The 7,312-nt window shown below is 38.3% G+C and overlaps 1 pseudogene across 1 annotated transcript; it reads right to left on the reverse strand.

Annotated features, from left to right (window-relative positions):
* Positions 1 to 5,901: 5,901 nt before the first annotated feature.
* Positions 5,902 to 7,060, reverse strand: LOC147375508 (heterogeneous nuclear ribonucleoproteins C1/C2 pseudogene; annotated as a pseudogene). The gene has a single exon (XR_015161402.1). The product of XR_015161402.1 is annotated as a heterogeneous nuclear ribonucleoproteins C1/C2 pseudogene (transcript).
* Between the last annotated feature and the right edge of the window lie 252 nt (positions 7,061 to 7,312).

The following is a 7,312-nucleotide window of genomic DNA, read 5'->3' on the forward strand; positions in this document are numbered from 1 at the left end:
TCTGCCTACCACAACTAGGAAAGAAAGGGAATCTTGGATATATGGGGTCATTGATAAAACTGGTTCAGTTCTGGGTAATTGTTAAGGTAGTAAATTTTCTGTTATCAGTATCATATGGCACTGGAACCAGTATGAAAAAGAGTTGTAGAATATTCTTTTTCTAAATATTTGAAAGAATTGCATAGCTTCTGTTTAGGGATGCTGCCTAACCCCATAATTATGTGATTCTGAAATAGAATGTCATCTAGCACCTTAATTTTGGTTTTTGCTATTTTAATCTATGTATAATTTTCTTTAAAGTTCATTCCTTTTTTTCCTAGTTTAGCTCTATAATATTATACAATTGTTTTATAATAGGTGGAATATTATACCAAGGTATTTCTGAATCAGATTCTGACTGCTCCTGTCTCTGCTGATGGCTCAAATACATTACCTAATATCACTGAATCTCACATTCTCTACTTCTCAAACAGAGATTATAACAGATACTTCTGAAAGATTGTGTGAAAATAACTGATGCTACAAAAATAGCTTAAAAGCTGTAAGTAGAAAGAGCTTAAATATTACTATAAAAGCTCACTTTTATTTGGCATGCTTTTTCAAAGTACATTTTTTAAAACAAGAATTACCTCTGTTGTTGCTCTTCAGTTGCTAAGTTATGTCCAACTCTTTCTGACCACATGGATTGCAGCACACCATGTTCCTCTGTCCTCCACTATCTCCCAGAGTTTGCTCAAATTCATGTCTATTAAGTTGGTAATGCTACTAACCATTTCATTCTCTGCCACCCCCTTCTCCCTTTTGCCTTCGATCTTTCCCAGCATCAGGGGTCTTTTCCAATAAGCTGGTTCTTCACATCAGGTGGCCAAAGTATCAGAACTTCAGCTTCAGCATCAGTCCTTCCATTGAATATTCAGGGTTGATTTCTTTTAGGAACTCTCAGGAAAAACTATGTCGTTGTTCAGTCACTCAGTTGAGTCCGACTCCTTGTGACCCCATGGACTGCAGCACCTCAGCCTTCCCTGTCCATCACCAACTCCCAGAGGTTGCTCAAACTCATGTCCATCGAGTCGGTGATGCCATCCAACTGTCTCATCCTCTGTCGTCCCCTTCTCATCCTGCCTTCAATCTTTACAGCATCAGGGTCTTCCAACAAGTCAGTTCTTTGCATCAGGTGGCCAAACTACTGGAGCTTCAGCTTCAGCACCAGTCCTTCCAATGAATATTTGGGACTGATTTCCCCTACAATTGACTGGTTTGATCTCCCCACAGTCCAAGGGACTCTCAAGAGTCTTCTCCAGCACCACAATTCAAAAGGATCGATTCTTTGGCACTCAGCATTTGTTATGGTCCAACTCCCATATTTGTACATGACTACTAGAAAAACCAGACCTTTGTAGGCAAAGTGATGTCTCTGCTTTTTAATATGCTGTCTAGGTTTGTCATAGATTTCTTTTCAAGGAGCAAGCATCATTTAATTTCAGGATCACCTTGCCAGGCCTTTAAGGTTGTCAGCTCTAAACATTTGTGTACTTTTACATTCTTCTATAAGATGTATTTGTAAATCATAAACCTGGAAAAAACCTGAGATGCTATCTAGCTTAAGTGAAGTGGAGTGAAATGATTTCCAACTAGAACCATTGAGGAAGTGACAGAACCAGGCACAAAACTCAAATGCTATTTTCTTGACTTCATGGTATCCATTCATTCACTGACTTATTCACTAACTGAATAAATATCTTCTGAGTGCTGCTGTGTGACAGGGTTTTTCCTAGGCCATGATGATACACAATTAATGAGAAAATAATCCTTGCTTTCCAGGAAATTGGTAGGGGAGGGAGGTGCAAGGGAAATAAATAAACAGGCAATTCTTTGATAAAAAGTATGCACAGAATACTTTGGGAAAATGTAAGAGGGGACCAGTTCTGGAGTGGGCAAGAAAAAACTTCCAAGAGGAAGAGACCTGAGCTCTAAAGGACAAATAAAAACTAGTCAGGCAGAGAAACTAGTGCGTGTGGCAGAGTAAACAGCACGTACAGGTGCACTGAGGCACGAGAGCTTAGCTGTTCTGTGAAGCTGAAAATGGTTCTATGTGATTTGAGCTCAGCATGTAAAGTAGGGAATGGTAAGAGGTAAGACTGGAGAGATAAAGCAGAGGCCAGATTATGTAGGGTTTGGTGTGCCAGGCTAAGGAATGTAAAGTACACACCAGAAGAAATGGCAGTTCAATTCAGTCCCTCAGTCACGTGCGACTCTTTGCAACCCCGTGGACTGCAGCACGCCAGGCTTCCCTGTCCATCACCAACTCCCAAAGCTTGCTCAAACTCATGTCCATTGAGTTGGTGATGCCATCCAACCATCTCTCCCTCTGTTGTCCCCTTCTCTTCCTGCCTTTAATCTTTCCCAGCATGAGGGTCTTTTCCAATGAGTCAATTCAACCTGATCACATGGATCCCAGCATTGTCTAACTCAATGAAACTATGAGCCATGCCATGTAGGGCCACCCAAGATGGACAGGTCATGGCGGTGAGTTCTGACAAAATGTGGTCTACTGGAGAAGACAATGGCAAACCACTTTAGTATTATTGCCTTGAGAACCTCATGAATAATATGAAAAGAAATGGCATGGGAAGATAAAAATGACAGGGAACAATCTGGTCAAATTTGAATTCTACAATGAATACTCCAATTTCGGTGAAGAAAACAGATTAAAGAGAAGTTAAAAGTGGGGACAGGAAGACCAATCAAAGCATTGTTGCTTTAATCCAAGGGTTTCACTCAACAGATCTGATTACTGTAACAGAAACCCAAATAATATGGGTTTTTACAAGATAAAAGTTTTTTCCACTCTTAGGGCATAAGCAATCCAGGGCTGGTAGAACAGTTCCAGAACATGGACTGTCAGATGTTGTCCTTATTTGCACATTCTAAAGTAATTCACAAATCCCATATATGCCTTATAGTCTAAGACATAGTAAAATGGAGAAAAGGTTATGTTTCCCTTTAAGTTTATGACCTAGAACACTGACATCACCTCAGTTTATATCCCATTAGCCAGAATGTAGATACATAACCCCTGCTTATCTGCAAGGATAGCTAGGAAATGAAGTTTATATTCTGTGAGGCCATGTGTCCAGTTAAAAAACAAAGGTTTATTATCATAAACAAAGGGAAGAAGGAATTTCCTGGGGGACAAGTGGAAGTTTTCTATCGTAGTACGTAAGAACAAAAGGACCTGATTCCTAAATCCTTCTGTAGATTCAACGCAATTCCAGTCAAAATACCAGTGGTATTCTTCATAGAAATAGAAAAAACAATCCTAAATTTGTATGAAACCACAAAAGACCCCAAATAACCAAAGCAATCATAAGAAAAAAAGGACAAAGTAGAAGTATCACAGTTCTTGACTTTAAACTGTACTACAAATCTACTGTAATAAAAACAGTATGGCACTGACACAAAAATAGACATATAGGCCAATGGAAAAGAATTAAGAGACCAGGATTAAACCCTTGCTTAATGGTCAACTAATACCCAATGAGGAAAGAATAGCCTTTTCAATAAATGGTTTTGGGAAAATTGGATATTAGATAAACACATGTAGAACAAGGAAATTGGACCCATATCTTGCACCACTACAAAAATTAACTTCAAATGGGTCAAAGTCTTAAACATAAGATCTGATGCTATAAAACTCCTAGAATAAAACCTAGAGAAGTACCTTGTCTTGGAAATAATTCTTTTGGTTATGATACCAAAAGTACAAACAACAAAAACTAAAGTCAACAAGTTGGGACTACATCAAACTTAAAAGCTTTTGCACAGCAAAAAACCAAAAAACAGTTAACAAGATTAAAAGGAAATCTATAGAATGGGAGAAAATTTTACAAACTATTTATCAGACAGGAAGTTAATATGCAAAATATATGAAGAACTCATACAACTCAATAACAAAAAGATAAATAGTCAAATTAAGAAATGGGCAAAAGAACTAATTAGACATTTCCCCCAAGTCATTCAAATAGCCAACAGCTAAATGAAAAGTTGCTCAAGATCACTAAGCATCAGGGAAGTGCAGATTAAAACCACAATTAGTTACTGCCTCACACTCATTTGAGTAGTTATCAAGAAGACAAGAGGTAACAAGTTCTGGGAAGGTTGTGGAAAAGAGGGAATTTCATGCAGTTAGTGGAAATGTAATATGGCGCAGCCAATGTGGGAAAAACTGTGGTGTTTCCTCAAAAAATTAAAAAAAGAACTTCCATATAATCTAGCAATTCCACTTCTGGGTATTTATCTGAAGGAAACCAAAAAACGGTTTCTAAAAGATGTATATACTCTCATGTTCAATGCAGCACTGTTTACCGCAGTCAAGCTATTGAAGCAACCCAAATGGCCACTGGTAAGTGATTGAATAAATAAAATGCCCTACATAAATATAATGGAATATTATTCAACCATAAGAAAGAAGAACATCCTGCCATTTGCAACAACATGAATGAAACGAGCACATTATGGTAAGTGAAATAACTCAGAGAGAGAAAGACAAGTACTCTGTGATATCACTTATATATGGAATTTTAACAAGCTAAACTTGTAAAAACAGAGAATAAAAAGGTGGCCCCCATGGGTTGGGTGTAGGAAGACAGGACAGATGCTGTTTAAAGGGTACTAAGTTACTACAAATAGTACATAAGCCCTAGAGTTATAACTCCAGTACAGTGAATATAGATAGCAAAGATACTAGAATTTTAGTATTCCAACTACTAAAAAGAAAAGATAATTATGTAATGTGATAAAGGTTCTAAGTGTCACTACAATAGCAATCATATTACAATACAGAAATGTATCAAATTAGCTTGCTTTACCCATGAACAGAAGAGCCTGATGGGCTACAGGCCATAGGGTCGCAAAGAGTCGAACACAACTGAATCGACTGAGCAAGCACGCATACATAACTTAAATTCACATGATGTAATGGATCAAATATATTTCAGTTAGAAAAAGAAAAAAATTAGAAAAGAACCTGAAGTAAGGCAGTAGCAGTGACAGTGAAGGGAAGTGGACAAATTTGAGAGTTAATCAGTGGGCACAGTTGACTCAGCTGTAGATTGGCTGTAGAAGGAAAGGGACAGGATGGTGCCAGAAATGATACTCAGGTTTCTGACTTGGGAACCTGGGTGAATGATGGTTACTATAAAAAATTAGGGAAGAAGTAAAGAATTCAGTTTTGCACAAAGCGGGTTTGAAGTGTATACAGGACATTTAGGCAAAAATATTCAATGGTCAATTTTGGAATCCAAAGTATTTATGTGAAAATTTGGTATAGGAAAGAAGATGTTATTTGTGATATGAGAGCAGGAAAAATATATCAACCAAGGGAAAGAAGAAAAGGCTGAGAGCAGTAACGAAATTTTTAAAGAGAAAAGTGGTAAAGGGATACTAAAGAGGAGGATAGGAAGAAAGGACAAAGAAAATAAGAGGAAAATGAGATGTGGCATTTTAAAAGCCACATATGGAGAGCTTTTCACAAACGCACAATAAAAATTATTCATACTCAGCCATAAAAAAGAATGAAAATTTGCCGTTTGCAACAGCATGGATGAACCAACCTAGAGGGCATTGTGCTTGGTAAAATAAGTTAGATAAATGCTGTATTTTTTCACTTATGAAAAGTAAAAGTGAAAGTCACTCAGTCGTGTTCGACTCTTTGCAGCCCCATGGACTATATACAGTCCATAGAATTCTCCAGGCCAGAATACCAGATTGGGTAGTCATTCCCTTCTCCAGGGGATCTTCCCAACCCAGGGATCGAACCCAGGTCTCTCACATTACAGGCGGATTCTTTACCAGCTGAGCCACAAGGGAAGCCCATGTGGGATCTAAAAATAAAATAAATTGTTTTTTTTTTTTTTTTCTCCAAATTCCTGGTTTAATAAGGTCTTGTTTATTTTGAGAAAAAAGGTCCCAAACATCAGGCTGTTCACAAAAATAACCCACAGTATCAACTTTAGAAAACAAATCTTAAGACTATTACACTAGTTATTTTTCTAGAGGATGCATTTAACATGCCAACTCTCATTCACAAAAATACATTGTTACATTTGTGTTGAACAGCCCCACACAGCACTCTTACGTGGGGTTTAACACACATACCTCTAACTCAAAGCTGCTCTCAGGTTCTACTCAACTAATGAGGACTGCCTTTGTTGTCAGGGAAGCAACTATTGTATGAATGGAAAGAACTGTACTCCCTGTGTAACAAGAGATTATTTTGGAGACAGTTGATAAAAACCATACATCCTTTTTATTGTTAAGTCATAAAGAGGTATCAAAATTAAAAGCAAAAATTACAGGGTAAGACTTAACGTAACTACTAGGAGGGTCAAAGGAAGTGAAAATGGGACTAGGCGCAGGGCAATATGAATTAATGAACATGGGAAGGACAAGGATGGGGAGAACAGTGAGCATGTGCTGAAGATACTAGGGGAGAGGATCTGGTGAAAATTTTGATCTTAGACAAGCGCCTAGGTAAAGAAATAATGGGACAAGATTTCTAAACCCCGCTATGTGCTTAAGAGTCATCCTCGCCATTGGCGCTGTCTCTGTCATCCTCTCCTTCCTCAGCCTCTTTTTCATCATCCTTGATCAACTCCAGCTGGTCATCCCCCCGATCTTCATTATCATCATCATCCAGTAGGTCCCCCTCCTCAGCAGAGTCATCTGCACCCCCCTCAGACTCCATCTTCACATTAGTCTCATCTTTCTTCAGGGAGCTGCTGCTCTGCTCCTCTTCTGACTTATCATTCTTCATCTCTACTCCTTGTTTGCTCTGTTCCTTTTCAATTTTTTCCAGGCTTTCCAGTAAAGAATCCACTTTTTGTTTTATCTGGGTTAACTCCTTCTTAATGGTCTGAAGGTCATCTCCTTTCAACTTTCCAGACTTAGAAGAAGATCCCCGCTGTCCACTCTTAGAATTGAAGCCACTTTTGCCCCTTCGTGAGGTGTTTCCTGATACACGCTGGCGTTTTGAGGGCACTACAGCCCGAGCAATAGCAATAAATTGTTAAGTTTAACAAAACAGAAAAATACTCACAGATATAGAGGCTGAACTAGTGGGTACCAGTGGGGAGAGGGAAGCAGGGAGGGACAAGATAGGGGTAGGAGATTAGAAGGTACAAACTACTATGTATAAAATAAATAAGCTACATAGTTGAAGTTTGCAGCACAGGGAACAGAGACAATATTATATACTATCTTTAAATGGATATAATCTATGAAAATGTTAAATCATAATGTTGTACACCAACAA

The sequence above is a fragment of the Bos grunniens genome, chromosome 3 (genome assembly GCF_055505025.1).
Source record: "Bos grunniens cultivar Pamir isolate PY7600 chromosome 3, Bosgru_T2T1.0, whole genome shotgun sequence".
NCBI classification, from domain to species: Eukaryota; Metazoa; Chordata; class Mammalia; order Artiodactyla; family Bovidae; genus Bos; species Bos grunniens.